The sequence below is a fragment of the Pinus tabuliformis genome, chromosome J (assembly GCF_031772625.1).
Source record: "Pinus tabuliformis cultivar Carrire ecotype Pingquan chromosome J, CPIR1, whole genome shotgun sequence".
In the NCBI taxonomy this organism is placed as follows: Eukaryota; Viridiplantae; Streptophyta; class Pinopsida; order Pinales; family Pinaceae; genus Pinus; species Pinus tabuliformis.
In genome coordinates this window covers 758,580,126-758,595,120 of record NC_142295.1, presented here as the reverse complement: position 1 = coordinate 758,595,120, position 14,995 = coordinate 758,580,126, and the positions used below count along the sequence as shown (strand labels likewise).

Here is a 14,995-nt window from a genome sequence, read left to right as displayed (position 1 = left end):
CTTGCCCAAAATAACCATGAGGTGAAAGAATCACAACATTAAAAACCATAGGAATCCCTACTAGAAAAATTTCTTAAGTCGATGGCTCAGGTACCTGAAGGATCTTGAACAACAAATGAATAATATCCAAAACATGCTCTGCATTGTCTCCCCATCCTTTTTCCAATCCCATTTACTATAACCTACCCACACCAGAGTCAAGTAACAATCAAACGAAGGCATTGACATTTTTTATTATCTTTTATATCTATAAATTTTGAATATGATTTGTTTCAGGAACATATTAATTCATATTTAAAGTCTTCATGTCATGAGAATGTATTAATCAAGTAGGACATCAAAAAAATCAACCTTAATGAGGTCCTCAAAAAATTCCTACAATATCAATATTTTTTTGTTGTGATATCTTGGGTAGAAAAAATAACATATCTGCAAAAGAAAAATCCATATATTACTTGTGTTCAAACTCTGTATATGGTGTATTTTTAGGCAGCTTTTTAAAATGTTCCTTTGTCTTTACCAAATCAGACTGTAGCTTGGTTAAACTTTGTATCCTTTCATTCAACATCAATTTCTGCAAGATAAATGTCATACTTTATTCTTTCCCATTTCTCAACATGCTACAAATGATAAATTGAAAGTCACATAAAACCAAGAGAAAACATTTTTTTCTAGCCAAAACAAACAAACGAATAGTGCCTCTAATAAAACTCCACACCTTAGAAATTACACTACCACGTGTTTAGGCTAAAGCTAAGATTCTTTGAACCATATTTAGTTCATACTTGATGGGATATTCATGTGTTTACCATGACGTCAATTTTGTGTTAAAATCACTATTTAAATCTAGGTTATTATCAGTGAAATTCAAGTACAATTCTAAAAAAAATAACGTCATTTCAAGTTAGTGGAGAGAAACCATCACATGTCCTTGTTAAAAGAAATAAGAAACAATAGAGAAAGGATCATATGGATGCTTCCCTCATGCCAATACTAGTCCAAGGATGCTAGAATAAGATCAACTGAGAAATAGAAGCAAAGGGAAGAAATCAGGATGGATAGATGACACACACCCAAATGTCACATCAACTTCTGAAAAAAGAGGGAAAAGAAGGTCGCAAGATCAGAGGGATCACTAATAGAAAGGGCCTAGAAAGCATGCCCAAAAAAATAAAATTAATGTATCAGGTAATCACAAGACTAATTAGTTGGTCACATTAAACTTCAGCTAACCACACAAATTAAATTTCAGTGACAAATCCCACACCGAGCCACATTCTAATAGCATCCTTACCATGTCATTATGATAAACTAAATTTATGTATTATAATATTAGTAAGTTGTGTAAAGCCAAATAATCCACAACTATTATGTCAAACACAATATCTGCTATAGTGCCCAAAATCCCCTATATCAAATTCACTCCAACACTAGAGAAAGACGCAATTATCATCATCACCCTCTCTAGTAATGTAACAATAGCCTAAATGTCCATTAGAGTTAAGTTTATAGATGTATTGTGGTTAATTATTGTAAAGTGGTCCAGTCATTAATAAATGCCTACTATGATGGTTAATAGATAAAAATCATTATGTTCATTACGTAAGGTCCACTAATGGTGGATTAGTGCAACAATAGCTAGAGTGGTTGTAACTAGGGATGGAGTACTACTCATGTAATCAAGGATTGTTTATCTATCATGATTTGGCACTTGTATTGGAGGTCATCCCCTTTGAAGTGGCTAGGAGAGCTTGCCCTCACTTGATTAGTGTGGATAATAGAAATCCTTTAATGTCCAATTGTGTGTTACATCTATTGTTATTATTATGTTGTGTCGATCTTAACAAGTAGTATCAAAGCAACAATTTGGGTCATGTGAAATCATTTTTTTTGTTTTTTGAAAATTATCTTGCGCTAGCATTTCTCCTTTCTTGGAAGCCATATTGCAACCACACCAAATTCCATCAGAAGTGCAGTTGTGTCACCATTTCTGAAATGGGTTATAATTGCAATTTTGAGCCATATTGAGGAAGTTACAACCATTTTAAGTTGCATCCTCAAAACCATAGCCAAAAAAATGAGATCAATTGATTATTATATTGTGGCATGAATTTAGTGTTTCTTTTTTTTTAAGAGCCTGATTTCAATCACACCAGTGTCATCCAAAGCAAATTTTTGATGTCATTTTCAGATTGGGGTCATAATAGAAATTTTAAGTAATATTGAGGAAGATATACCCTTAAAAATTCAAATTTCCAGCTAAACAAGTTATGGCTGTCAGAACTAGAAACTTTTCTCGTGGCTTGATTTTCTCTCTACTTGTTAACAAAATTGAGGTTACGTAAATGCCACTTGAAGGAAAGCATTAGTGCCATTTCTAATTTGGGTTAATCGTAGTTATTCTAAGAAATATTAAAAGAGTTGCAACCATTTTATGTTGTTATATTCAACCACAAAAGCCTAGTGGAAAAAGGAGATCCATTGAATATCAATATATTATTCCCTCTTATTGATGAATTTTTGGATTTATGGGAAACCTACATGGAAGGATCGCTTGAAGAAATCTTATACATCCTATGAAGAGTGTAATCAAAATTGTTTAATATAACTTGAAGAAATCGTGAAGGAGAACCATGATCACTCAAGCATTGAAGTCATTCAAAGTGAAAAACTACTTGTCATTCACCCCATTATAGAAAGTACATAAATCATGTATTTTAAATTTTAGTGATTTTGTGACAACAAATTTGAACTTTTGAAGTTAAATTCAATAAAGGAATGCCATGAGAAAACACAACAATAAAGGAACGTTGTCATTTGAAGATTTTGAAAAATAGAATTGGAGAACATCCTTGTTGACATGAGCCTTAAAACCACTTGACATGGTCAAAACCCTCTTCACTGGCATTATGGTTACAATGGAAGAAATAAATGACCTTTATTGAGGAGCGCTCAAGCTAGAAGGAGGCTAAATGCACTTTGAAAAATAAATTTGTGTGTTTTACTTAGTGACTAAGTAATAGGACACCTCCAAACAGGCCTCATGTCCTGTATCGTAGTGCTGGAAACTAATACGTGAGGATACATGTCTGCCACGTTTGGCACATGTGATCTGGATTTAAACAGGAATGCAACAAATTACCAATATAACCATAAATGCAAATATGCAGTACAAATAACACTTCATTTCATTAATATCAAATACTGAAATATGCTTACAAACAAAATGGAAATAAGACTAGCTCGGGCGATGGTAGCTTATCTCTAAGAAGAGATGTGGTGGCTACATGCCTCTGAACTGTGTTACAATGAGGCTCGAAGGCCTATTTATTATTGAGAAACAATGGAAAGCCCTAAACATCCAAAAACCTAACCCTAGGAGATGAAGCGCCAAACTATGGGCCCCGTTTGGGTAAATTGGTACATCAACTTCCCAGGGTCGTAACTTTGGCATACGATCTTCGTTTGACATGCTCAATACACCGTTATAAATATCTATCCAAGGACTACAACTTCCGAGTGGCCAACATAATTTAAGACCCATGATGACCCCCGTTTTACCAAAAAATGTCGTGTAGGGCCTAAAAATGGCTCCAAAAGTTCTAGACCCAAAAAAATTGCCAAAAATAGTAAATTGTGCTGCAATTAAGGAAATTGAATAAATGAAAGAGACATTTGTGGGGGTCCAAGTGGGATAGGTGGGTGGCCACGAACATCCACCTGGATCATTCCTCCCCCCTTATGAAGAAATGGTCCCCATTGCATTGAGTGCCTCCATGAGATGGGGAAACTTCTATTGAACTTGGTCCCTGGTGAGCTGTTATGCAATCTGTGATGTGTCTAGTAATGGTGGGAAGCATGGTCAAGGACAGTCCACATTGAACACTCAGTGCAAGCCAAGGAATTTGGGAATGTTTTGCTCCAAAGCATTGTTTCCCACAGCCTTGTTAATGGTGTAAGGACCATATCAGAGTGGTCTGAGCTTCCGATGATCTCTTGTAAGGCGTTCCTTTTGCAGATGCAACCAGACTTTGTCACCCACTTGAAAATTGTGTGGCACCCGATGTTGATCATTTCGTTGCTCATACTTGACATTTTCTAGAATGGAGCGATGATATATTGGCCCGTTTGGTAGAGGTGCTCCGGGAGTCAGATCGAATGAATGCTTGACCTGATAGTGCAACGGTACCCCTGTGGGTGAGGAGAAAATGTTCCTGCCTTCTTTCATGGTCGTATCCACCTGCTTCTGCTACGTGGAGGAACCCTTCCCAGGGGCCATGGATGTGGCTACGATCTTCCCCTTACTTTGAGAGCGAACCAGAAATAAAATGAATTTCCTAGTTTGGGAGATGATCTTGTTGCATTTATTAGGAGATATCAAAGAAGTGGTGGTAGGTGGGGCTACCTCCAGTATCCTGTATAATTTATTACCCAAAGAAATAATAACAGGGTGAGGCCTTGACTCATACACATCATGTCTCTTCCACAAGTATGGTTGGCCTAATAATATATCACAAACATCAAGAGAAGCAACATCACACAATACCTCATCTGTGAAGGGCTTGATAATGTAGGGAAGGCGACACTATTGGTGGACTCGGAGATATCGTCCTTGGTGAAGCCACCTGATGCTGTACAGTTGTGGGTGTGGTGTGGTCGCTAGGCCCAACCACTTCACGACTTCTATTGAAATGAGGTTCTTTTGGCTCCCACTGTCGAGAATGAATTGTAGTGACAAACCCTTCACCCACATTTGTGAGTGGAAAAGACGCCCCACCTCCTCTGGATCTTCTAGCTCATCCTTTTGGATCTTGGTGGTGGCAACAGTGGCGCTGGGCTCCACATCAATGATCTGCTTCCCTTTTTCATTCCTCTTGTCGGGTCATGACTCAGGTTCAGAACATGCATCTGATTCTGAAGCCTTCAACTTGGCCACTAGTGACTGCTTGGCCTGACACTCACTTGTGTTATGAGTGGAGCTCTTGTGGAACTCACACCACTTTCCTATGTCCTTCTCTAACTTCGTGGTGTTGTTATTTTCTTACAGCTTCGACAGGTTGTCTTGGATCACACCGTCTTGGCTTTGTCCTTGGTTCCTGCGGTTTGAGGAAGCCTTTCCCTTGCTCCAGATTCACGGATCCAAAGTCTCGTTTCTTCTGTTTAAATTTCTACTTGATCTTAACAATGTATTGGTACGCCGTGTCGAGCGAGGAGATGTCCAGTAACTCCATCTTTTCCTGGATGTACCTGTGTAGGCAACCGTGCTATTTGAGTACCAAATTCCACTCAGAATCCTTGATACCCAACTTTGTGCGAAGGGCGTGAAAGATATTGTAAAATCTGACATGTCTTGGTCCCTTCCCTACCGCAATGTGGTCCACTTTATGTATTTATCCTCGTAGCTCCCGATAGGGTAGTACTACTGCTTGATGGCATCCCGGGACAAATTGCAAGTGGGTGCAGCTAAAAATAGTGAGGCCATACTTTCATCCTTCTCCTAGCAATAGGTTTTCCACTTGTCCTCCACATGGGGGGCAGCTTTGAGAAGAGCGAAAGTAATATTTCCTGGCTGGAAAAATCATGAACAGAAAAATACCCTTCTAGCAGATTTAACCATTTATCTATGACATCTGCATCTATCTGACCCTCGAATATGGGGATTTCAAAGTTAACTTGTACCTTAAAGGGTGTGATGTTTCCAGAGTAGCTGATGGAAGTAGATGTGTCGCCCATAGCTAGCCGTTGAAGGATCTGGGCAAAGTTGTCCATCATCACGTTCCTTTGTCGCTCGAGGGCTTCTTCGAGCAAGATTTTGATAGGATCTCCTGCCACCTCATCTTTCTTTTCTTTCGCCTTGGGAGGTCGTTGGGGTTTGCGAGGCTAATCTTACAAGGGTTCAACTAAATCGAGCGCTAACTCATTATATCCCGACCTCGTTGGGGATGTGCAAAGAAAAACAGAGAAAGAGCAGACCGCTCTGATACCACTGATCCAGATTTATGCAGGAACACAACAAATTACCGATATAACCATAAATACAAATATGTAGTAGAAATAACACTTCATTTCATTAATATCAAATACTGAAATATTCTTACAAATAGAATGGAAATAAGACTAGCTTGGGCAAAGGTAGCTTATCTCTAAGAAGAGATGTGGTGGCTACATGCCTCTGAACTATGTTACAGTGAGGCTCGAAGGCCTATTTATTTTTGAGAAACAATGGAAAACCCTAAACATCCAAAAACCTAACCCAAGGAGATGAAGCGCCAAACTATGGGCCCCGTTTGGGTAAATTTGTACATTAACTTCTCGAGGTCGTAACTTTGGCATACGATCTTTGTTTGATGCGCTCAATACCTTGTTAGAAATATCTATCCGAGGACTACAACTTTAGAGTGGACAACGTGGGTCGAGGACCTAGGTTGGCCCCCATTTTCCCAAAAAACGTCGTTTGGGCCTCAAAACGGCTCCGACAGTTTCAGACCCAAAAAAACTGCCAAAAATAGTAAATTGTGCTACAATTAAGGAAACTGAAAAACTGAAAGAGACATTTGTGGGGGTCCAAGTGGGATAGGTGGGTGGCCACCAACATCCACCTGGATTAGCATGTCCTATTCATAGATACCTACCAAACACATATCCGACAGATGCCCTAAACAACAAGGAACATACTGAAAAAGATTAGATAGAAAGTCATGGGAAAGAAGGAAATGACTTCATATCCTTTGGTGAGATTCCTGAGATTCCCAAGCAAAAAAATTACAAAGGTAGCAAGCTCCATAGAAAAATCCTCAAATATTATCAGCCTCAAGACTACCTTGGAGTCTCCCCAGCACCCTAGAATGAGCAACAATTGCCCTAATTTCTCAGCTACAGACAGAGAAGTTGGGTGGGTGCAATCTAACATATCATAACGCAAATAGAAGACTAGAAAATTGGAGGAAACTAATACAATGTTATCTAGAATAATGGGTACCTGAAGGAGAAGGTGAGGGAAGTAGAAATCGTGCAGAACACCAACCTCCATTCACAAGGTGAGTAGCAAAAAAATAGGATAGTTGCAACAAAGGAGAAATTGAGCTATTGAGGAGTTGAACCAATCCCTGATAGACCAGATTAGTGAGATCAAAGAGGGCCATGATAACCCCCACATAATAGAGAGAGCAGAGTAAGTAGCATATGGAAAATCCACCAACCAAGAAATCATGATTGCTAATCATCAGACAAAGAAATAAGCCAATCATTTCTAACATTTAAGTTGTTTTCTATCTTAGCAAATGTTGGGATTTTGTATAAGGCTCTGCCTTCAGTTTGTCTATATCTTCATCTACATGAATGATAGTTTTCTAGAAATGGGTTATCATTTTCATCTTGTAGTTCATATTAAGAACTACAGTAAGAACCACATTAAGTTGCAGGCATGAGGAATGTCTATTACAAATAGAGATAGCAGACAGATTCATTTGGGAATTCAAGAAGGGGGTTTTCTGTATAGAATTACCCTAGCATAATGAGAGTAGAACTCATAAATTGATGTTTTTGGCATTGTAGAAAAAATGTAATGAAAGGGATTAGGTGAATCTTGTAACCATTGTGAATCAATTGAAATATTTGTTTACATGAAATGGGCACAAGAGCATGAAGTGAAGACTTAAAGAGGAGAAGGGCATGATTTCATAGCTAGGAATTATGAGATAAAATGCTAGCATACAGAAAGAGAAACCTCTATATTAGAGGCTGAGAGGAAAAGCTTCAAACAATGCCTAGTGTTCCAATTAGACATATGAGTCTTGGAAATGTGAGATGGACTTAGAGAGGATAGTCGATTTGTGACCTTTGCAATAAATTTTTAAGTATCGAACTTGAATGTCATGAAGTATAATGTCCCTGTGAGTTGTGTTAGAGAAGTTGTGGTTTGATCATTGAAGAGTTTTTTCTTCTGATGCTTGTTGATCATAGAAATGGATATGCAAAAATGATCATCCAATAGATGTGTGTTGGAGGGAAAATACCCTTGTATATAATTTAATTCCAGGAATGAGATTGATGTTGAAAAAGCATTGAATGGGTTGAGATCCATTGAAAAATATGTATAGAAATGCATTGGAATTTTTCAATTCCAGTACTAAATTGATTTTCTGAAAAGTGTGGCATTTTGTGCTCTCGCTGGACATTTCAGTTGATCGTTTTGATAACTCTAATTGTTGTTGGAATTCTAAAATAAAAATTGTGTGCAAAGACTTAGAGCCTTATTTTTTTTGAATTATGCAAAGGTTTCATTGAGTTCAGAAGGAGAGGGCATAATTCCTTTTTGGAAATGGGTATGATATGGGAATTACCTTTGGATATAAATATTTATGAGGTAATATGAATTAATAGTTTATTTCCTCAGTTCAAACTGGAATACGTTCGTTTGTATGAAGACATGGACTTCACGATGTGCCCATAAGGTGGTCTTCTAGATAAAGACACCACAGAAAATGAACAAAACTATGGCAAAATGGTTGCATTGGGAATGCATGAAAGAGCATATCTATGTGAGATGTGAAAACACCCATTTTGAGTGTATTGGAGGTAACAAAGTGAAAAGTGGAATGTCAAGAAAGGTAAATATGTATAAATGATTGAATGTTAGTATTCTGAAAATATTTCCAGCATTTTGGGTTGCATCATGATGGCATCACTTCCTCTTGTATTTGAGTTGAAAGCTCTCACGTTAGTGCCAAAACAAGTACTATGGCCCATCTGAATTTTGTTACAATGGCATTGAAGATGAATAAATGCAGGTAAAAGATAACTTAATGTTTTCCCAGAACCTGTTTTGGCAATGGCTACTATGTCCTGATTTGGCATAGCAATAGGCCATGATTGTGCCTGTATTGGAGTGGGGGAGGAGAATCTTGCATTTTGTAGCTCAAAAATCCAAGAAATAATATCAGAAAGTTTGTATCACAAATTATCTTGCATACTCTAAATGCAATCCCATCAATCAATCTATCCAAAAACATCACAAAATTGATCATATCAATAACAATGAAGAAGGATTTCCAATGTGCATGGTTTCTTGTTGAAGAGACCTGTGACAAAAGCATTGGGATTCTTCACAAGATATATGGCTAACCCAAAAACATTGGCAGTCATGAACAACTCTTTTGACTTGAAATCCACCATCAGACAGTGATCCCCAGCAAACAAGCCCCAACTACATGAAGGCTGAGCAAGAGAGCAGGGAGGCTTAGTGTTTCTATTGTATAACAGTACAACCTACAACATATGCTCCTCTGTAGAGAAAATATCATACCTGTAACAAGTACAACGGATAAAAAATAAGTGATTTTGGCACTAATCACATCATGGATTGTAAAATGTCATCCCAGTTAACAAGTAACTAGGATGTTTCTCACATAAAAACAGAGATGCTAATAATAATTGTAGAAACCAACATAAATAATAATGTAACTCAGGTATAGGAGAGAAGAGACACAATTAACCTACAAATTTCTCAGATGCAATCGAAAGCATGAGAAAGTAGAAAATCTTACCTCTCGAAGAATCTTTGATGGAAATCCAGTTTGGTTAAATGTCATAAAAGGAGTAGAAATATTATCGCCCTGAGCACAACCTACCCATTTATAAAAATTCAAATGATAAATGTTTGCAAGAAAAATCCATATAGCAATGTCACAATACCATACATAGTGACAAACCCTCCTGTAACAATCTAGTCTACATTCCCACTATTAGTATAACCACAACAATTTTAGAAAATCTAGAAGAGAATTTGAAAACTAAATGTGAAAACAAATTCAAGTAGTGAGAAATGCTTTGAGAAAATATCCAAATCATCACCCAAACCATTGGAAATTCTTACAAGAACAAAATCATGTATTCTATTTGATAAAATTAGTCAAATCTACCTCCCCAAACAAATGTACAAAAGTAGACATCTTGAAACATGAATGACTTTTAGAGCTGTGAAAGCATCTTATAAATTAAAAGGATACCTAGGCTGAAACCTCATGCTGCCTTCGATAGGCCTCAACTGTTGTGTAATTAGGAAGTTCAACATTTCCTTGCATCCTTGGAGTCGGTTTGACATTTCATTTAAATCCCTAAATCTTCAAAATATTAGAATTTCACTTTTCTTTTATTTTTCAAGTGAAATTACAAGATAGAATTAATGACCACTTTTCCAAGGTGGGCACCAGTGAAGTGTCTTGAACCATTTCCCACATGTTCACACTGAAACCTATGCAAGATGTTCTTGCTCAGGCTGCATTTCTCAACACTGAAGACAAGCATCATTTACACACATCCACAATATACCTCTCCTCTACTGTAATTAATTTTCTTCACAATAACCACTTCATTGATAGCAGATAGTTCCAAATTCCTATTGCTAAATATTCAATAATTGACTCAATTTATAATGTGTGAATTTGACCTTTCACTTATTCTATGCTTGTGTCAATCAACATTATATACAGAAAAAAAAGAAACTGAAATGACAAATTATTACAGGATAAATATACAAAGTACAGAGATTCATCTCTCTTAGCAGCAATTCCAGGCCTCTTGAGGAACAATCAATTCTTGTGTCAATCAACATTATATACAGAAAACAAAGAAACTGAAATGACAAATTATTACAGGATAAATATACAAAGTACAGAGCTTCAACTCTCTTAGCAGCAATTCCAGGCCTCTTGAGGAACAATCAAATTAACAAGGGAAGGAATTATGTTTCCAAATATCACCTCTCTCATTTCGAAGCTCCTATTTGAATTTTTCCTATCTCTAGTTCTGAATTGGAACATCTTCTTATTGAGAGCTCAATAATCTAGATCACAATGAACATTCTACTATGAATGACAATATCAATTTTTGGCATGTTCTCCAATTTGTTGAAAGATATGAGTTGAGAGACCTTTCACATATAGAAAATTTATTGAAGGCATTTTGTATATTGTTGGGACTCAACTAACCAGATGTTTTGAATCCAAGCACCTCACCATCTCTTGCAAGTCTGTAGCTCCAATTATGTGCATAAACTAATAAAAAGATACAAAGTGATGTAGCACTCAACCACAGACCACATGAGATCATTTTAGAATATTGGTTGTGTGAACTATTTTTGTAAGTTTAATGAGGCTCATCTCCACATGTTTAAATTTCAGGTGCCAACGGACATTGAATGGGATTGGATTTTGTTCAAACCTTTGTTTGGAATAATTGTACAAGCCTTCCTATCCCACTTCATATTGAGATGACCTTCACATGGTTATGTTTAGCATTTATCATGGTAAATTTTGCAAGAGATGATCTTACCTGTTTCAATATAATATTATACTTGGAAATAAGTTGAAAATTCCTAATAGTGTTTTCATCGTTAGAATGAAATGTAGAGTCCTTTTAACAAAAATGAATGGTACTCTTCTCTACAAAAATCGTATTTTAGTATGCATTATCCAGTGTCATTACATCTTAGTTCAAGATGACTTACAACTCCAACATATTTGGATTCATTTACATTCTATGATGGCTCGTTATCAAAATTCAAACTTGATTAGTTGCATCTTTTATGTATAGTTTGTATCTGTAATTTAGAATGGAATGCACATTAGCATTAAGATTTGTAAGTTCTCCAAGATTGGATTTCACTCAATAGTGGATAGGTTAGAGAGGAAATTAATGGTTGAAACTAGTTAGAAGTCTGGACAGGGTCTCCATTGTCGGGATTGTACACCAATCTCTTGAGGAAATAGTATTTCATAAAAGTATCTAGTGATGGAATAAAAGTATAGACCCATCTCCTTGGAGATTGTGAACTGCCGTGGAATTTAGCTCAGTTGGGTTCGGCTAAAAAAATGTTATTGGGCACAGAAATAAAGCTCTATGAGGCATTATCCAGTAAAAAGAGAAAATATAATCTAAGACTAGTTCACATTATTGGTTGGGATATCTTTCTCTTTGATGGGAAGTTGTCATGGGAAAGTCTGGGTGGAGGAAAAAAAGAGGCACAGGGGCAGTTCCTACTACTGAGAAATCTAGAGTTGTCACTGGAGGTAAAGTGGATCTTGATCCATCGCTCTTCCTCAAAAGGGCACACAAGCTCAAAGAGGAAGGTAATAATAGATTCCAAAACATAGATTATGTGGACGCTTTGGAATAGTATGAAAAGGCTCTCAATCTTATCGTAGGAATCACCCGGACCATGCCAACTTCCAAAACAACTGAGAAGCATGCCTGATGCATATGAATCCTATTCAGTATGAAAGTGTTGTTAATGAATGTACACTTGCTCTTGAAGTGCACCCTCATTTCAGCAGGGCTCTTTTTAGAAGGGCACAGGCATATGAGGCTATGGGCAGGCTAGAATTAGCCATGCAAGATGTGCAGGCCCTTCTGCAGGTTGATGTGAATCACCAGGATGGCTTGGAACTTGTCAAAAGGTTACGTGTTTCTCTTGGGAACAAGAAACATGCTCAACAAGACCTGAAAAATAGGCCCACGGTGCCTGCCTATTCAAGGACCTGCATTCGTGGGGGCATCAATAATTCGAGGAACTCCTGTTGGTAGTATGGGGCCTTGTTTACCTGTTATACCTATGCCAAAGAAGAAAAATAAATAGGAGAGGCTTCCTAGTGATAACTTAAGTAATCAATCTAATGGGCCCCCTTTTTAGGAACCTCCTTTGCCAATTTATTCCAAAGGGTCTTCTTCACCACAAAATACCTTGGTCTTGGAATCTTCCAGGGCATCTTCTAGAGTAATATCCATGGAATCTAATGGTTCTCAAGGTCACGAGGTTAAACATGCCCCTCAACCTATGAAGAAATCACAGGCATAAATTCAATGGAGGCCATTGAAACTTATTTTTGACCATGATATAAGGCTTAGTCAAATGCCAGACAAATGCAAATTTAAGGAGTTGAGAGAAATAGTGAGGAAATAGTTCTCCTCGTCCATGGCAGTTTTAACAAAATACAAGGATTTGTTTGGGGATCTTGTGACTATTACAACTACATAAGAGCTTAGATTTGCAGAAGCTGTTGTAGCTCATATTGCTGAGCAGAAAAGGACAGGGACTCAAACACAAACTCCTCTGCAAACGGGGGCTTGAACGACAAAGAAGGCATTTCTAATCAATTTTTTTCAAATGATCCTTTGAGGTTGTATGTGGTCGAGGTGAATCCTGAGCAGGAGCCATTGATTGAAGAAGAGGAGGAACCTCTAGTAGATGGAGTTCAAGAAGAGGATGTTAAAGCAGAGGAGAATTCTTTTGGTTCATCAGGAGAAAGCAACAGTAGCATAGTAGAAGACTCAAGAAAAGAACCTAATAAGTAGGTATCCTTGGAGGAAACTTGTAAAGACAAAAATGGGGATGAGCTTGAAGGAAAAGAAGTTAAAATTGATGATTGACTATTTGAATTTGCTCAGTTGTTTCGCACACATGTAGGCATTGATCCAGATGCTCACTTGGATCTGCATGAGCTAGGAATGGAGTTATGCTCTGAGGCATTGGCGGAAAATGTGACCAGTGAAGAAGCCCAATGCCTCTTTGAGATGGAAGCATGCAAGTTCCAGGAGGTGGTAGCTTTGTCATTCTTCAATTGGGGCAATGTCCATATGTGTGTAGCTAGGAAGTAGATTCCTTTGGATGAAAATCCTTTAAAGGAACTGGTTATGGCACAACTTCAGACTGCATATGACTAGGTCCAGGATCAATACTCCCAAGATGGACAAAAGTATGAGGAAGCTTTGAGGATAAAACCTGACTTCTATGAGGGATTTCTTGCACTGGGTCAGCAATATTTTGAAAGTGAAAAACTTCGATGGTCTCTTGCTTTGGCTAGCAAGGTTGATCTTGGTACATGGGATTCTTCAGAAACTATCCAGTTTTTCAATAGTGCAAAGGAGAAGATGTGGACTGCAACTGAAATGTGGGAGAAGCTAGAAGAGTAGTGCCAAAATGAGTTAAAAGATCCATTTGCAACCAAGAAGGATGAGATCCTAAAAGTAAAAAAGAAATTGGCTGGGGTTGATGGAGATTCTATTGAGGAGATAGCAGCATCTGCTACCGAAGCAGCAGAACAAGCTACTGTAATGAGATCTCAAATCCATCTATTTTGGGGAAACATGCTTTTTGAATGCTCACAAGTGGAGTTCAGATTGGAAGATCCAACATGGAAGGATCACCTGGATGTTGTTGTTGAGAGGTTTAAGCTTGCTGGAGCTTCTTCTACTGATATTGAAATTGTTCTGAAGAATCATTCATCTAATGCAACTAATCAAGAAGGCAATGATGTCAAAACATAAATTCAAAATGGAGATGTTGCCAGAGAAGACATCGAAGACAAAGTTAAGGATGGAAATAGAGAGGAGACTATTCAATAAATTTCATAAGATTCTACGAAACATCTCCTTTGACCTTCCATTTTGACAAGTATATAAGAAATGCAAAAGACAAATTCTTCAGTATTTATATAGGTGAAAATGGAAAATCATTCTGAATGAAACATATTATCTAGTTTTGCAATAGTGTTGATCATAATCATAAAATCATGCAAGCGTAGGACAGAGTATCAAAGGCTAGAAGGCAGTCTAATAGGACATCATGAGTTGGAATAATTTTTCCAAGGAATATTCTGACACTTGGAAAATGTCCTATCAACATGGTTTTTTCACAATGCATGGGGTCAGGGGTTAAATTTGACGGGCCCCTTGCCCAACAGTGAATTTTTTTTATGATGGTTTTATATTTAAACTTCCCTTCACATAACTTGTAATATTTAATTTTACCCTGCGTAGCATTATTGAGAACCTCAGGACACCCATATTTTAAAATTTTCTTAGCTCTTTTAAAAATTTCTTAATACAACCCCACATAAAAACAAAGGTATGAAAAAGTCACTGGAAAATTCAAACCTCCTAACAGACCTGGAAAGCTAGACAAAAAGGGAAGTATAACTGTAATGAAGAGAGAAATGAA

At 37.4% G+C, this 14,995-nt stretch overlaps 1 pseudogene; it reads left to right on the top strand.

The window, feature by feature from the left end:
• The first annotated feature begins 11,989 nt into the window (after positions 1-11,989).
• LOC149228937 (protein CLMP1 pseudogene) lies at positions 11,990-14,322 on the top strand (annotated as a pseudogene).
• The last annotated feature ends 673 nt before the right edge of the window (positions 14,323-14,995 follow it).